This window comes from Cyanistes caeruleus, chromosome 14, assembly GCF_971803275.1.
Source record: "Cyanistes caeruleus chromosome 14, bCyaCae1.hap1.1, whole genome shotgun sequence".
NCBI lineage: Eukaryota > Metazoa > Chordata > Aves > Passeriformes > Paridae > Cyanistes > Cyanistes caeruleus.
The window spans coordinates 9,712,527-9,728,998 of NC_141714.1; the positions used below are offsets into that span (position 1 = coordinate 9,712,527).

The 16,472-nt window shown below is 37.0% G+C and overlaps 1 protein-coding gene across 1 annotated transcript in view; it reads right to left on the minus strand.

Annotated features, from left to right (window-relative positions):
* GAB3 (GRB2 associated binding protein 3) overlaps positions 1 to 16,472 on the minus strand; it is a 774,285-nt gene that overhangs the window by 520,493 nt on the left and 237,320 nt on the right. The gene's annotated exons all lie outside the window — the stretch shown is intronic.

The window sequence follows — 16,472 nt, forward strand, 5'->3', positions numbered from 1 at the left end:
AAATTGTCTTTTTTTTTTTTTTCTCCCCTGTGGTGAGGTAAGTAAAATAGTAAGTTGTATAATATTGTATCTTAGTGAAATTGATAGTGTCTTATAATGGGGGGAAGGAATGTATTCTCAAAGACCCTAGTATGGAAGGTCTAAATAATAAAACAGAGAACCTAAACTTACAATTAAAAAAAAAAATTAAATATAAAGGGTAATTTATTTCCATTAGAAGATGTTACCTATACTTCAAGCCTGAGTGGCTATAATTACCATAATATAAATCTCTTGACAAATAGTGCCCTAAGGCAGCATGACACTAATAATTGTTCAATTACAGACTTCTAGCTTTTCAAATGGCCAGTCATCATTATGCATCTCATTAATAGAAATAAAGGCATAGTTTAAATGCACAGGAAAAATATTGTTCTTTTGAAGATGAGTTTCTCTTTACATTTAATGTCTTTTGTAATTACCTCTAATAATTTCTAGTAATTATTATTTAATTCTCTTTAATGATAATTGCACTCTAGCCTGATTGTTTACTGAAAAAGAAGGAATTTAATATTTATGCATTAAATTTTAAATAATATGTTAGTGATATATTTACCCTTTTGAAAAATTTTGTTCATTCTACCTCTGTAACTTCAGGGTATTTTAAATGTTTCTAACATATCAAATTTGTTCTCTGAGCCAACTCAATCATCAAATGGTTAATATACTGCTGATCTTAACCTCAATTTTTGATTTTCATTTATGCAATTTGAAGGTTATGAAAATAGGCTGAAATTGGTGATCTGGTAACTCCTACAAGTTAGGAAAATTCCTGGAAGACACAGACAATTGTTGAAGGTGAAATGGAAAATCACAGCTATTCTTTTAAAAGTTGTTCATCTTCTAATATAACATGAGTGTGTGAGAGGGTTAGGTAGGTGGAACTGATCTGCTAAAAATATTTGCTCACAGAAACCAGGAGGCTCATTGTTATCAAAATCACCAGGCACAGTAAATGGTATATGAACACTTCACTCCTTGCGAACACCTATCGGCCTCAGTGTTACTTATCCTATTCCACTACACTAATTAGAATGCATGATTGTGTTTAGATCACCATAAATATACATAATACTACGAATTGTCACATTTACACAGTGGAGGTGATTTGCTGGCTCCCCTTTCCGGGCTGTGCTGAGTGTGGCCACCCTTGGACTATTAAGAGTCCAGGTGGTGGTAGGGCAGGGCTGCTCAGCTCAGAAGCCACAAGGCCGCTCTCTACGGCACGTGATGGATCAGTGCCTAGGGTCAGGGTAAGAATCAGAGAAGGCTCTTTTGTACGGTTTCCAAGGAGGTTTATTTCATTGAAAAGTCCAGGGACAAAATACATAAACACAAACATACAGCAATTTATACAGAGGGGAGGACCAGGTACAAATCATGAACCAATAGGGAAGCTCTAGGGGAGGAGTACAAGGCGGGGTTACATAAGTCATAAACCACTGGGAAAAACCTGGGTCAGAGAATGGATCACATGGGCCATCGAGGTTTAGGGGAATTCCAAAGAGGGTGGCCCAGAAAGGGGCTTGACTCAAGGGAGGATTGACAACTTAATGGGAGGGGGAACATGGAATATTTGGGAACAAGGGGCAGGGTTTACAATGATTGATGGGACACGGAGCTGGGTCACAGTGATGGGCAGTATAGGGGAAGCGATAACTTGGGTCAAGCCAACAAAGCAGGGGGGGAACAAACCGCTGTAAATGGGACTTTAAACTTATTGAAGAAAATATAATACAACATAATACAACTTCTCTCCTTGCAAACACCAGTCAGCCTCAGTTTTACTTATCCTGTTCCACTACACTAATTAGAATGTGTGGTTGTGCTTAGACCACCATAAATGTATATAATACTATTGACAATTAGTTAAAATGTCCACCCTCTAGAGAGTTTAGACTCTGATGAGTTCATCTGCAAATGCAAACTGCTTGCTTTGCCACATGCTCTGCCTTTTGAGTGTTCCCATATTTATTAGCACATAGTCACAAGGGAAAACAACAGAATTTTTTCTGAAAATACCAGAGAGAAAATGTTCTGTTTGACATTATCACTACTGAGGTAGGTTTATCTGAGAGAAGGCTGAGAAATTATTTCCTTAAATTGTCTGCTGTTAATGTATTTAAAAACAAAGTATGCTTGATTACTCAGCAACCTGACATGGAGGATTTGGAACAAGATCAGATAAATTTTATCATACAATTAAGCCTAGATTCACATTTTTCATTTGATGATAACTGCATTTTTGTGTATTTATTTGTTTAATGTATCTATGACTTGCTACAGTTCTTTGCTCTTTAGGTAAATTTTGGAAAATTTAAATGCTTGCAATTGAATGTCTTTGGTTCCTGTGAAAGATTGAGGGCTCAGGGTACATTTTTCAGTGTACAGAAAATCTTTGCAATGTCAGTATGTATTAACAATTTTGAGGCTGTGCTCCTTAATGAACTGGTCTAGAAGACTGCCGAAAGAGCATGGCATTAGTAACTCAGGAACTCATTCACACTTTTAGAAGCCACCAATCTACAGACTGGTTAAGGGTTAAGACTATGCCTGCTCAGAGCTGGAAACACAGCATTGGAAGACGTTTATAATGTTAGATCTTGCTTTAAAAGATTTGAGATCCACTTTGAAACAGGATATTTCTGTGTAAAATAAAAATCAATATGGCCATCTCAAATTCATCTAACTTTCAAATTTTGCATTTCAGAGATATTTTCAAAATTATCTCCTAAGTCTTTTGCAATAAGTCACATTGATTGCATACATTTGACCAGAGTCAAAGCAAAAAGATGCAGACTTCAGTGCTGCTACAGCCAGTATATAGTAATTACTGCTTCACCTGGTTTGGATTTTCTTTCTTTGCTTTTACAACACATGTTACTTTCAAAATTAGAATTTTTCTGAGCTACCAAACTTTGAGAAATATTTAAAATTAGAAAGAGGGATGAAGAGTTCCATGTGAGCAAAATTACATGAGATACTAAAAAAAACCTGTGGTACATGGATGTGTACTTTTTTCATGCCTTGCAAAAGCACAAAGTAAAATTAGGCTTACTGGTTATACTTTTGAAAGAAGGACTCAATTCCAGTTTGCACTTATGTAAGGTGCATTTAGAGAGAAGGTAGTTTTGGGGTTTGCACTCTGGTCATTCTGCAAGTTTTAGTGCCAGTTATTTTTTTATGTTGTTGATAAGAACAAAGGTTGAGTCAGTGTCTTGTCCAGAAGCTGTGAATGTGTCCATGATTTTTCAGAGCCCAAGGATTAAGACTGTGGCGAGCCTTTCTATGGGAATACAGGAGAATGAGGAGAGGTGTTTGAAGGCTCTTACCTGTCCATCATTGTCCACATTTTCCCAGGAAATTTGTGTGCATGTGTTTCTTTAGCAACAACAAGAACATTAATTTAGTTTGTTTAAATATGAAGGAGTACTCTTAGGGTCTTCTGTTATTGTCTCAAATGTTTCACTGATACTACATGAGTTTTGTTTATAAAATTTGAGCCTAAGCCTTATCCATTTCTGTTTCCTTTCAAGCCCAGGTGATATTTTCAATGATTTTCATGTAAATTCCTGATTACGTTTCAGAAAAGGAGTCAATTAATATTTCTAGCTTATATTTCTCCCCGTGTACATCAACAGGAAGGTCAATAACCATGGGGACACACAAAGCCTGACTATTCTGTGGTAGAGGTCAGTCACTGGCATTCTTTCTGCCTTGCAGATCCTAATGGGAGTTGTACTGATAATGGTGTATCTGATTTTAAGTCTTTTGCTTAGTAAAATCCACAGTGAATTGAAACCGCCTGATTATTTGAATACTTCGGCATATCTTTTTGTTATGAAAAATTTGTACATCTGTGTGCATCTTGTGTGTCTGAGAATCACTACAGGATGGTACTCACGTTCCTCAGGAGATCTAAGCCTCAATGCCCACATAGAAATTGTTGCCGCTATAAAGGAAATGTCCTTTCATACCACCTGATCCTCCTTGTCAGAAACTTGTGCCCTGAGGGTGTTTTTGTCCATTGTGGTGTTGGGACACACTTCATAGTATTTTCCCTTATAAAGCAAGTTTTACATTAGAGGAACAACTGTCCCACCTGAGATTTTAGGGCAGATTTAGGGCAGAAGGCAGTATATAACATGATTTTAAATGACAGCAACTTTCTGACATCATTGGGATACTAAGTATACTGGAGTAAAATGTTAGGCACTTTGTAATCAACACAAATTAAAAAGAACAAAAGGAAGTAAATATAGCTGTTCTCTTGTAAGCTGCTGACTTGAAAAAACAATGGGAAGCATTAGTAGCTATCAGCTAGTTGAAGAGTTCTAAGAATACTAAAAGAAACCAAGTTTACATAGACAAAAAAGAATGAATGGCATTGAGAAATAGCATCATATGGCATTTAGCTGTTCCTTTAGCTAAATTTCACAGTCTACCAATGTGCTTGCAAACATCACAGTTCTGTGTTTGCTGGAACTGAAACTCTGTTGGTTCAGAATCTTGAATTAGAATCAGAATCAGAATCTGTTATTACATCCATTTGAAATATCTCATTCAATGTATGTTAATAATGGTTAGCATTTGAAATCATGTATTCTTGTCATCAAAATCACTTAAAATATGATTATGGTATTCTGCTACAAATGTCCTAGTGGTCCTCAGGACTTGCCTGAAGGCAACTTTGCAGAACAAGCTAAAGTATTACAGTAGAAAGCATTGCTTTTGAGAATAGTTCCAGAGAAACACTGCTCTATCATCACATCCCAGTGCTGTGTAAGTGTATTATTAATGCTGTCAGACTTCATGGAAGAGACACTCAGGAAAGGATGCCCGACCCTCATTATGTTGGATGTGATGGAGCCTGAAAACAGTCCAGTCACAGAATCACAGGATGGTTTGAGGTAGAAAGGGTCCTAAAGATCATGTTGCTCCAATGCCCCTGCCATGTGCACTAGACCAGGTTGTTCAAAGCCGCATCCAACCTGGCCTTCGTAGATAGAATAAGAGCAGTTACGCTGGCTGGAGTTAATGCTGTCTGTGGTTGCTTTAGAGTGACATCAGCATCTCTTTCCTATTCATTCAATCTTGGTTAATTCTCCAAGATGAGGATGGTGCTGTGCACATGTAAGTATGCTACCACAAAGAAAGCTTTGGGATCACTTTAGAATCAATATTTCACAGTAGCTTGCTCAGCTGCAAGAAGCAACTTGCAGTCCTCTGTGCTGGATACTCTTCAAAGCCTGCTGTATTAAGGAGTTAATGGCTCTTTGCACTTTTTTTAGAAACAATGGAGGGGCAAGTCACTCAGTTACCAATTTAAGAGCTTGAATAAGGATGAATCTGAGAAATGTCTCACAGTATGCATTGACATATATTGCAGCAGAGAATTGTTTTGTTTAATCTCTCGCTGTCGCCTCACATGAGGATTTATACTGTTGAGTCTATCCCTGTGATATTTGAAGCATATATCTACAAAGACATTAATGTCTTACTGTTCTTCCTGCAACTGATTCTAGAACATTTCTTTAGGAAGTCAGAAAATTCTGTTCCAAAAAACAAAAAATTTTATGCTGCAATGGAAAACCTCTTGTTTGAACTTCACCAGTGCCTCATTCTGAAGCACATTTCTCATTGAAAAGTCTAAGCACTTCCTTCCTTCTTTCCTCTGCACCAAGATACTTTGCAGCACTAATTACATCGTCCTAGAATTGTTTTCATTCCAACATGATGTGTCATGCATCTTGTTTGTAGTTTCCACCACAAAATGCTCTGTTTTAGGCGCACTTGCTGCAGTTCTCTTTTGACATCCTTTGTGTAACAGAATCTGTTCCATTGTTTTTCAGAACTCCAGAGAAACTCAGGTTCGCTTCACACTCCTCCTTATTGCCCTGTTCAGAGCTCTGTGCAACTAAGGGAAGAGGAATTTGGCCTTAGATTCAAGTAGCCACTATGATACACACACCATTGGGATTTAGATAAAGCTGTGTTCCACATGGCAGGCTTCCATACATAGCATATACTTTTTAAAGCCAGAGTGCAGAGGATGAAGACAGATAAAGAATTGGGTTTTAAAATAGAGAAAACAGACTACTTGTGAAAAAAATCATTCAGGATGTTTAAGTGCAGAGAGAATTGTTTTCTTCTAGGAGTTACTTGCTATCCCCTTTTTTAACCTGTATAAATGGCTCAGGTGGCAAAATACAGACATCAAGCAGCAAATCTGATTTTAGCCAGACCTATCAAGATTTATGAACGTATGTGAAAACATCACCAAAAAAAAAGAAAAAAGTCATTCTGTCATTCTAAACTCTATAAAAAAGCAAAATCAGAAACAGGTTGAAAGACTCAATCTTTTTTCTATAACATAGTAGAGAATTGAAATATAGTAGAATAATTGGATTGTGCTTAGCTCCGGAATTGCAAAATCACTTTGGTGTGATGGTAATGTTAAAGTTAGGGACGTGTTAAAGATTAGTGTTGCAGACTGTAGAGTGACAATGGGTACATTTGTTTCTGGATGTTGTAGGATTTAATGTGAAGGTGGTTTAGGTGGGGATAAAAGGCTTACAATGAGGGTGGGTAAGAAACAGAAAATTCATTTTTAGAGTACATCTAAAGTTAATGATGAAATAGGTACAGGTATTTGAGAAAGCAGTGCTTGAGCAGCTAAGATTATTCCTGGATTTCAAAAGGCTTACAAGTGTAGAAGCCAGCAGTAAATTGAGATTCTCGGTCTCTGTTTCCCAAATCACCTCTAATTCTAGATGTAGCCACAGTCCAGTGGATATATGTTTGCTTGAAGGTAAGTGCTAACTGTCTTCCCCACCCACATCAACATCCATTCTAGTTCTGACGGCAATAAATGTTTTGTCGTCCTTAGTGAATTCCAACCTATTTCACACTAGCTGTGAGTGTTTCTCAGTCTTCTGAGAAGTAACAATAGCATATTTTTTACTGCTGCCACACTCCATGTTAGTCCTGCAGCCTTGCAAGATCGAAGAATATATCAAGATCTTGTGTTTCTTTCCTAAGTCCTAGATAAATGTGTTGTCCTAAGAATACCTTGTGGAATCATTTGAAAGGAATGATCAGGTAATCCCTGTTATGGTCTAGATTTTAGGACAGAAATAAGATAAAATCTAGCAGTGATAATAATGGAAAACTTATGGTTGGGTAAATATCCCCAAGATCAACTAAAACTCAGGATCCTTCAGACTCATTTTAGGATTAGCGCTTGTTGTGTAGCTTACAGCTGGTTCCAGTGGAGATGAATGGATCCTTGAGACCCCAGGACATGCAAAAAAGCCTTGTTTTGTATTTCCAGTGACATTAGGTGTTGGAATAGAAAAGGCGAAGGTAGTGGTGACAGACCTTGGGGCTGAGATCAAAACTGCTCTCTCTGTGCTCTCTGGTGTTTCTTGACAAGTTGTGGTGACCAAAAGGGATCTCTAGGGTTAGGGTTTTGAATCGCAGAGAAAAAGTTTTGTTGATTAATCCTTTAATGTTCACAGCTCTGGGATAATGCCTGTGGCTGGAATCCATTGCCTTGGTGTGAAACTAGAGCTGGGATTGAGAGCAAAGAACCAGATGTCCATGAGTTAAATTCAAGTCCACTGAAAGCCTCAGGTATGAATCCAATATGATTGTCCAGGATTGCAGAGCCTGGCCAGAAAGTTTTGAAGGGGGAGTGAGTAACTGATGATGTCAGCTTCAGATCTATCCTCATTCTTTTGTAGTGTGCCCTGAGCTGATTTAGCTATTGAGCTGGTGTTTGCCTGTAAGGTATTGTATTTGCTGAATATACTTTGGTTATAAAAATGCAAAATTTTTATTTGAGATTCTAGAAGTCTTGCTGGGGTGAAATGCCAGCAGGGAAGAAGAGTTTATCAGCATTTTCAGAGTAGGCTAGGATTAGATTTAGAATAAATCTCAGGTAATCTCAGGGCTCAGACAGGCTTACTGGTTTTCAGTGAGTGAGAGTATTATTAACCGTGAAGGTTTATGGTAAATTCAGGCTAAGTATGGTTTTCCAGGCTTGCCTAGGAATGAAGGATTTTGTATTGTTAGGGCCAAAGATGAAGTCTTATCACTAAGTCATACAAGTTTTATTCAGTTAAAAAGGGTAAGTCGTTTGGGTTTTATTCAATTATAAGTTCCTGATTTCATTTAGAATGTGACTGGCTCTTGGGTTAGAATTCTGGTCTCCAGAGACAGGAAAACTAAATATAGTGTTATATGCCTGCAACATCCAGTAGACTGGTCCAGGAATAAGGACCAGGGCTGAGAGGCAGATTATGTTGTGAAGATAAAATGGTCATTACCTTTTCTGAGCTGACAGAAAACCTGGATTTCTATATGTATATGAAATTAAAGGATACATGTTAAAACCAAACTTCCTTTTAGGACCTGTAATAGTCATATCCTTTGTCAACCAGGCAAAGAAAATGCCAATGCAATAAATTAATGCATATATAAAAATCATCAGTCAATCAATACTTACCCCTGTAGCAGATGATACCATTGTAGTTACTTTAACCAGAAAACTAGCAGCATTCACAGAAAACTAGAAATGGGCAGCAGAAGGAATAAAGTTTCAATTTTATGTGGCAAACTGGCAGTCTCAGATCTTTACAGCTTCAAATGGAAGGTTACGGTAAAGTGAACTGAATTTTCATCTCTGATTTTTGTCCTTTTTTAATTAACAGTGCTCTTGATTGTATCCATTCCACACATATCACAAATAGATGTGTATTACTTGTCCAGCTGTTTTAATATTGCTGACTGAACTATTCATAATGTTGCAGTGGTTGAATCAAGTTTTATTGTGTAATTCCAAATATGTCAAAACTAAATTCCCTTTATAGTGACCTGTCACTCCTTATTCAGTACTGCTAACTCACCAAATTAAACTCTTGTTATCAATAGTTTAATCACCTGGGCTCTTTTGGTAACAAAGGTAATAAAAGAGGCGAACAAATTATTTTTATTGCTGAAGTTTATATCCTTACTTATCTATTCTGTGTGATAATTTGACATCCGTCAGCTTTGGGACTTAAAAATCTGATAATTAGTAATTGTTTAATTAACCACTTTGGTTGGTGTTCTAAACTTTGTATGTTAATACCTGATTTCACAATTTTCTGGCAGGTGTTGTTCTGGTAGGAAATCCTACCACTCAGTCATAATGCTAAAGAGAAATTGTAGAGTTAGACAAAACATTTCATAGAAGAAGCCCTGTGAAGGAGCATTTAAAAACAAGAGTAACCACATTCAATATTAGTAATTTTAATTCATTTTAATTAATATTCCAGGGATTGTATAAACACACAGTTTTTAATAAATGTCTTCAATTAGAATTTGTACTGTAGGTCAGGTTTATTCATTTTATGTTTGCATATATATTATGAAATGAAGATTTCATCAACTAACATACTACTATGACACCCTATTTATTGACAGAGAAGTATATTATTTTAAAGAAATAAAATGAGAAATGTGACTACTGCAAAATAAATCATAATGATAAAATATTTATTATGCTTTGTATTGATAAAGAAATACTTTGTGATAACTGGAAAAACAGCATAATAATGTGATAATGGAAAACAGCATATATTAAAGAAAATGTTTCTGTTGTCTTAACACAAAGGTCTGTGGAATAACTATGGAATTCTTATATACAGGAGTTCATAACAATAATAATACTGATAATACAAGACTGGTTGTATTCTTTAGCAAAGTATTTAATCACGAGCTTGCATCTTGGCTGAAGACTGTGAAGAATCCTATGCCTGTTTAGCAGCTTATATTTAACAGATGTTTTAAATGAGAGCCTTTATGTATTGCTCTGTTTAAGCTGTTGAAAGTGTATCTGTAGTAACTGCATGGCCATGTAAGAAGCTGACAGTAATACTAAACTCTGGTGTTGGAAGATTTTTCATGCTGTTTTAAAGCCCAGCATTTCTGAAAAAATTAGCCTGTGATTTAGGAGCTATGTATTAGTGTGGTCTGCAGGTCGCGCTCTAAGTGCAGCAAGAATAAATAACAACTACAAGAATATACAAGAAAGTATGAACTGCATGTACTTGGCTAATAACTGATGGCATATTCAGCTATGAATCATTCTCAGCTGAGAGAGACTGGCTGTAAATGATATCAAACAGATGTAATTTTTAAAATGTTGGAGAAATGTTGGCATTAATCCCAAAATAGTATAGCGAGGATTCCCGTATGACTACTTTGCATATAGCTCATCAAGTGAAAGCTGTATCTACTCATAAAAGAATTGTTTGCTCAGCCTCATATGTAATTTTTCTTTCAGCTGTGTCCAACAAGCTATTACTAAATGCATTTAACTTGTAATGATTTTTCCAAGGGAGTGGGAATGATTTTCCTATCAGTTGAGGAAAAAAGTTTTTGAAAACCAAAGAATATTGAAAAGAGAAAAGACCTTTTATTCAGCCCTTGATGCAGCCATCACTGTCAGCAGATATAGCTGTCCTGTGATTGCACTGCCTAAACTTTTCTATTGAAAGCAACATCCAGAGACTTTCCATGGAAAACAAAGTAGCTTCTTTTACTTATTTATGTAAATGGAGAAAGGAACATACTTGGATTTCGAAGTTAAAAATGCTTATTTTCAATGGAGTGTTTTCTTCAAACCACATACTTTGAATTCACTGTGCAATTTATAGATGGGGTAATTGAGACACAGAGAGCTTGAGTGATGGCTGGGGTTCAAGCAGCACGACGTACAAGAGCTGTAAACTGAGCCTGGCAGATTTTTTGAAGCAAATACTGAGTGATAAGGTCTCTTGTACAACAGCAGTGTGCTGTTCTAAAAATGATGGTGTTCCTATTCCATAATAGCTCCATTTGTTGTTGTTTCAGCTTGGATGTGCACATTTTACAAGTGGCATTTTAAAAAATGGAAGTAAAGGTCCCATTCTTTAATGTCTCATATTTAATAGCTGAAAACACTTTATTATTCATTTCTGATGTGTGACTGAGAGGTACTGAACTGAAGTTCAGGATGCTGGGCTCACTTTCTTGCTCACCAAAAGGTCTGCAGATTATCTTTTGGCCAGCATCTTCCCTAGTTTAGGTTTCATATTTTTGATCTCCTTCTTTCTTTTAAGAAAAGCACACCACTGTCCATCTTTCTGCTCTTGTTCTCTCCCTGTCCACTGCAGGTACAGAGATTTGTGACTGTACAACTAATTCTACAATGTACTAGAAGAAAGTGCAGGATTTTGTGCTTTCAGGATAAACAAAACCTCTGAAACAATTCTCACGTTTATGAGATCAGTGGTAGTGAACCATTTTCTTTTCATAGATCTTCATTTTATTTGGATTTTCATTGTTTCTACCTTCTTTTGCATGTCTAAGTAGTCACAATGTAGCAATATTTTCTCTTCCGTTTTCTTTCCCTTTCTGATTTATTGAACCAAACTAGCTATCAGATAATTACTAAGCCATAAATAACTTCACCATACATCATTATAGGTTTCTGGGGTTTTCTTAATTGCAACTTGTGCATCTTGCCAGTTTGGTTTATTTTTTCTTCTTATCTTCATCATATTTAGATGAGCAATAATTTTAATTACTGCAGTTTATTATATTTTGGGCAGCAGCAGCATTATCTGAAAAAGGTAGAACAGTACAAAGATTCAACTTATTTTCAAAGTAATACTGCTGTTAAAATACCACTTAACATTCAGTATTGTTGTCCAGCACTGAATATAATGAACTCACTGTTTCCATCCACTGTTTATTTTTTTTCCATACTGATACTAGGGAAAAGCAAACAACAGAAGAAACAAAACAGCAGACCAGCAAGGAAGGAACATTCATAGTATGTTTTGTGAGAGGAGGATGTAGTTTGTAAAACTCTCATAAAAAAATCAGAAAACTGACTTCTCTGTAGTTGAAAAATTTTGTTCTGCTGCTCATCCTTGGCGCCCTGCCAGGTGTTCAGGTGAACGTGACCATGAGCCAACCCCACAGCTGATTTCACTTAAAGTTATTACCAATGACCCGTCAGCCACCCTTTACATGTGTATACAAACTCAGGTCATTGATGGGGATGGTCTCTTAAGAGCAGCTGAGCCAGCAGACTGAAGGAGAGTGGAGAAGTAAGGCTGCAACAGAGACTGGAATACCTTCTACTTCATTTCCACAAAATAGTAAAGTTAATTTTTTGTGGTGTGTGCACAACAAATCCCTGAGAAGCGACCTGTGTTTTTGGGGCCCGGAACATGCTGCTAAAATAAAGGCTGGCAAGTAATAAAGGGATGGGTCTTTATATGGAAATCCAAAAAGCTTTAGTCTTCAAAGGGGTCCAGGGAAAAAAACCAGGCTGAGGGTCTAGGATTGTATATGGGGCAAGAGGGGATGGATGTGAGGATCAGGGCCCAATGGGGATGGGTAAAAGTGGTGCATAGACAGGGTTAGGGATAGGAACAACCAATAGGAGAACAGGGGCAGAGAACTGCACCAAACTAAGACCAAGGGGATTAGGAGAGGAGAGAACGTTCTAGGGAGTGTACGTATAAGGTAAATGGGCTGAACTGGGTTGACATCAATTTGATAAATCAATAGGAGAACAAACTTAACAATACATTATCATATAGTTCCAAAACCAGTGGGAGAGAGACATTCTCTGATCCCAGCCTCAGAGGGTATTACTTGTTGCTACCTCTCCAAGGTCAAGGGATGAGGATCTTAGTTATTGGCCCTTGGGCCTCCACATTAATTTACTGTAAAGTTATATTATATCAGTAAAATATGATGAATTGTAATTAACTAGAATTATTATAACCCCTGGTGTAACCATTTTATGGTTTATCCACTAACTTATTTAAGACTTTGCTGAATAATTAGTCTTACATTTATATTTGTACAGGTTAGGACCTGGATAAACCCATTATCTAGAAAAAAATAATGATAACCCATGTTTTGGGTCACGAAGTTGAAATTAGGAATGAGGAATATTATGAAACAACTTCTATTTTCTTTAGAAAACTTGTCTGTGCTGTAAGCGTGTGTTTGAGAAGTGTTCGGATTCACTTGGTAGAATAAAGCTAACAAACATAGCTCACTGCTTATCATAAAATAGATAGTCAGCTCAAAAAAAAAGGATAAGAATTAAATGAAGTTACTCAAATAAAAAGAATATAAAGTGTACTAATACAACAGTTAGAAAAAAGACCTTTATAAGTCATACTTTTTATTTATTAGGTATGGATTTTTAATACAGAGAAGGAAACATAGCAGTTTTCCCTTGGTATCAAATGTGATTTAATGAATTGATAGCAATTGTGGGGTGGGGAAGGAAAATTGAAGAGAATAAAAGAGTCTTTAGGAACATCTTTTTGTAATGTATGCTTGCTTTTCATCACAGGGTTCAGAATGTGCATTGGAATACAGCTGAAGAAAATGCTAAAGATATTTTTCAACCCTGCAAACTCATGCTGAGAAAAGGTGTGTGCAAAGGGCCAGATAAAAGTCACTCACCTCTTCCTACCCCTCCACTAATTCTCATCTAATCTGATTTCACTGGAAAGAACTGGTTATTCTACTTAAACTTATAGTAAGTTTTCAGCTGTTAGAATTTTAGATTGTAGGAGCATTCCTGGATCCTGTTTTTAGTCAGAATAACATTTGGACATACTTAAGGGTCTGTCACTCATAGCAGTGAGCTTCTGTGTCATTTCCCCTTCTGTCACTGTCCCTTCATCTGTCTGAATCCCCAATACCTAGGGCTTCTGACAGATCAGAAGTAATCAATGCTCCAGTGACTGGAAGCAGTGAGTTTCACCTGCAGCAGGTCCTATATGAGAGTCAGAAACAGTACTTTGAATAACTCCAGCAAAGACCATTCACAGTGATAATCCCTCACAGATTTTTTTCCCTTGTTTGTTAGGGAGTCTTTTGCTGTCAAGGTTTAACTACTGGATTGTAATCTGGCACCTAGTTTTATCTATGAAACCAGTTAAGCATAATGTGGCAGCAGTAAGTCATGCAAATACATGATTGACTGTTGCAATTAGGTGGATGTGACTTTAAAGAAATATTTGTGCTTACAATTAATGGCCTTTGTGATTGATTACAGTCAGCACTGAGAACAAATTTTATGAAAGTTTTAGTGTGGTGTCAGCCTAATAATAGAACTTCAGACTTAGTCAAAGGAAGCAGTAAGAGTAGATGGCTTGATAACTGTGCTATGACTTTTTGATGCTTGTATCCCAAATCATCTGTTTTGTTTATACTAGATATTAAGTTAAGACTTTAACCTTTAACCTTTAAGACTTGTTCTGAGAGCAAAGTGGGGGAGAAGAAGTGCGCAGTTTGTGTTCAGAAACCACACTTGCAACCACACTTCCTTCTCATTGCTGTTGTCTGCAGCATGGACAGCAGGAGAAAGCTCTCCTTTGCTTTTAGTTAGTTTTTTTAGCTAACTGAAGCAGAAAAATTCCCTGAACTGTAGCTTTTCTTTTTTTCCTGAAACTATTCAAACGTACTCTGAGCATACTCTGAACTCCAAAAAACCACCAAAAGCTCATGCCTATGGCCTACCAGAGTCCAGGACACATTTGCCAGCACAGGAGGGACTAATAAGACTGAACGAATCAAGCTATACTCTACAAAAAGACTTTGTGAATTTGCCTTCTCTTCAGAACAATGAGAGGTCTCATTGTTTAATATTATTCATTTTTTCATGTTTGTAAATACTTTGTTTTTACATAAACAATTTTTTCCACTTCTCTCAAAAAATATTTTTCTCCTAAACATGTTAGGAAAAGGGCATCTTAAATTTGCTTTCTAAAAGGGACCACTTCAAAAATTTCCTCCTAAAATTTCCCCTGAACCAAAACAATAGTAGAATGAAGTAGAATAAGCAAGGAAACACATTATATTTTTTGTTTTCTGCAGGATTTTCAATGGTAATGGATATTATGCACTGTGGGTGTAGTGAAAACTAGTGGTGTTTAAAAGGAAAGCTTTTATAATAAAGTGCCAGCACAATCTTTGCATACTTTTCCTGCACAGTTCAGTGGAGTAATGAAAAGTCGTATTTCATCATTTCCTGCAGGGAATCGGTCTTCCTTATGTGGTTTGTATTCATCCTTAACTGTCACCAAGTATCTCACAGGAGGCTTGTGGCTGGGTCCAGACAGATGTGCTGTACATCTCAAACTAGTTTGCAGTTTTTAAGCCATGCTGAATTTGCAGCCATGCCATGCAGCTTATCATACATTCATCCCACCACCATGAAAAGCTATTTTCTGTTACTAACAGGCTGGATTTAGTACTGCACTGGACACATCAGTTAGGTAGAAAATTCCTGTCTGCATTGCTTTTGCCAAAATACAGGAAAATAAAGTTTCCATGCCTGTTCTGTCTCTTTCCTCTCTTTTCTGCAGCTTTCCTAACCATTCTAAGCACTTAGACATGATATGTTTTGATTATTTCTGTAATTTGTTTAGCCCATGAATATGGATGCTAACTGTGAAGCAGGCAGCACTGTGCCTGTGGAATAGCAGACCACATAACTTTCTCAGTCTTGCCTGGGAAAGTGGCCTGGGAATTCATAAGGAGGAATTAAAACAATCCTCAGAGACAGAAGACAGCCTTGCAGGTGCTGTTTGTCTGTTCCTTGTTTTCTGGCAAGAGAAGGTTGAGGGGTGGTGAGCCCCACTGACCAATGATGGTGATGTGTTAGTTTACTAACCAATAAGAGTTTTCTTTTCTGTACTTTCACGTATTGGTCTATAAAAAAAGCCCTGAGGTAATAAACCTTGGAGAAATTCTCCAGTTTGACTCCACAAGAGAGTCTGTGCTGTTCTTCTCGCCGTTCCCAATAGAGCGACACATGAATTCTTCATTGCATGCATTAGGGTTTTTTTCTGCTGTGTTCTGGGGGCTTCCTAGTCATGTTCTAATATCATGGTGCCTAATCACCTAGAGTAGCCCTGCTGAAATTTATAAAGACCACAGACTTCTATCTCTGTTCTGTGGTTTTATATGCAACTGTAACACAAATCAACACACAATGCTGGTCATTAGCATTCTTCTCTGGCAAGCAGAAGAAAATCAAAGAGTGTTAACTGGTGTAAACATGGTAAGAGGCTGACAAATGGGCAGATCTCTAAAATTTTCTGGAACAAAGTTGAACTTCTGGATCACAAATACCTCTGCATTGCAGTCCTGAGAAAGACAGAGCGGGGGGAGGATGATCATGATCTACTTGTAAGGCAGAGTGGATGAAATACTTGTTTACACAAAAGTGATTTTCAGGTGGCTGAGCATTCCATGGGCTGGCTTTGTTAAGGGTTCAAGTTTTGTCTGCTTTGTGCATTTATGAATCATCACATTGTGTGTTATGAATTTTAAGATTCCCAGTATTTAGTGGTTATGTTTAA